The sequence below is a fragment of the Echinops telfairi genome, unplaced genomic scaffold, assembly GCF_000313985.2.
Source record: "Echinops telfairi isolate 266 unplaced genomic scaffold, ASM31398v2 ScPeMD7_1713;HRSCAF=2227, whole genome shotgun sequence".
Classification (NCBI taxonomy): domain Eukaryota; kingdom Metazoa; phylum Chordata; class Mammalia; order Afrosoricida; family Tenrecidae; genus Echinops; species Echinops telfairi.
In genome coordinates this window covers 22,128,931-22,130,488 of record NW_022105611.1, presented here as the reverse complement: position 1 = coordinate 22,130,488, position 1,558 = coordinate 22,128,931, and the positions used below count along the sequence as shown (strand labels likewise).

General features: G+C 42.0%; 1 protein-coding gene across 9 annotated transcripts in view; it reads right to left on the bottom strand.

The window, feature by feature from the left end:
* STIM1 (stromal interaction molecule 1) overlaps positions 1 to 1,558 on the bottom strand; it is a 213,685-nt gene that overhangs the window by 50,787 nt on the left and 161,340 nt on the right. The gene's annotated exons all lie outside the window — the stretch shown is intronic.

Here is a 1,558-nt window from a genome sequence, read left to right as displayed (position 1 = left end):
ATGCTTCCTTTTTGTCACCTATAAAATGGTGAGAACAAAGTACTAATATATCAATAATAAGTTTGTAGTGAAATATGGAAAGCTCCTAGCACATGGTAGCAAGAGAATCTAGGAATGTTGAATGCGTCAAATAACTAACATAACTTACACAATGTCAGAACCAAGGGCAAATCTCAACTCCCATGACTCTGAACTCAAAAGAACTTGATGGTGCCTCTGCCTCCTCTGAAAGGAATCACATAGGAAGTCCTGGATAGAGTGGGAGAGAAATTTGGAACACAAGACTCAAAATCATAAAAAAGACCAGGCTTGCTACTCTGATGGAGACAAGGGAAGCCCTAAGCCTATAGCCCTTAGCCACCCTTGGGTCTAGAAGAGAACTCATCCCAGGGGTTCAACTCTCGGCAGATAGACCTATAAGGTGAATATTAACATCATGGAGGTAGGCACTCATTGCAACAATCAACCACAAGAAATTAAAAGGGCAGCATTTGTCCAGGGATAAAGTTCAGAAAGCAAGAAGGGTGAGGGGAAAATGACAAGGGAAAGTAAACACAAGGAGGAAGTGGAAGATTGCTGTGACACTGGGGGGTAGTAATCAAGGTCGGAGAAAGATGAGGCTTCCACTCCCATGAAGAGTTACAGTCTTGGGAACCCAGAGGGGCAGTTCTACCCTGTCCTATGGGGTCATTATGAGTTGGAACCAATGCGACAGCAGTGAGTTTATGAGAGTCAATGTCATAAAACAAAATACATTGTTGATTGGAAAACCAATTTGCTCTGTAAACTTTAAGTCACAATAAAAGAAAACAGTGGCCATTTCTTAAAAAGTTAAACATGTACCTACGATATGATTTGTCATTCTTCCATAGCTAGTATTTGCCCAACAGAAAAGGTAAAATATGTCTATCCAAAGACTTGGATATAGTGCTGTCCTCTGTATTGCCTTCTTCTGGGAGGTGGGTCAACATTGCTCGGCTTGGATAAATGTAAAGATACTAATCTATAATGAAAGGAAGAGAGACCAATGTACATATATTTATATGTTAAGTATTAAAATAGCAGACAGACTTTGGACCTCTACTCAAGGACTCCCTTAACAAAGAACACTTTGTTCTAATAGCCTGGCACTCTTTGATACTCACCTTTCCAACACGATCACTGAAGACAAAATGGGTGCATACACAAATGTGATGAAGAGAGTGGATGGTGCCCGGCTATCAAAAGATATAGTGTCTAGGGTCTTAAAGGCTGAAGTTAAACAAGCAGCAATCCAGCAGGGAAGCAAATAAGCCCACATGGAAGAAACACACCAGCCTATGCAACCACGAGGTGTCGAAGGGATCAGGTATAAGGCATCATCACTGAAGACAAATGGGTGCATAAGCAAATGTGGCGAAGAAAGCTGATGGTGCCCGGCTATCAAAAAGTACAGCATCTGGGGTGTTAAAGGCTTGAAGGTAATCAAGCTCGGAAGCAACAAAGCCCACATGGAAGAAGCACACCAGCCTATGCAACCACGAGGTGTCGAAGGGATCAGGTATAAGGCATCATCAGA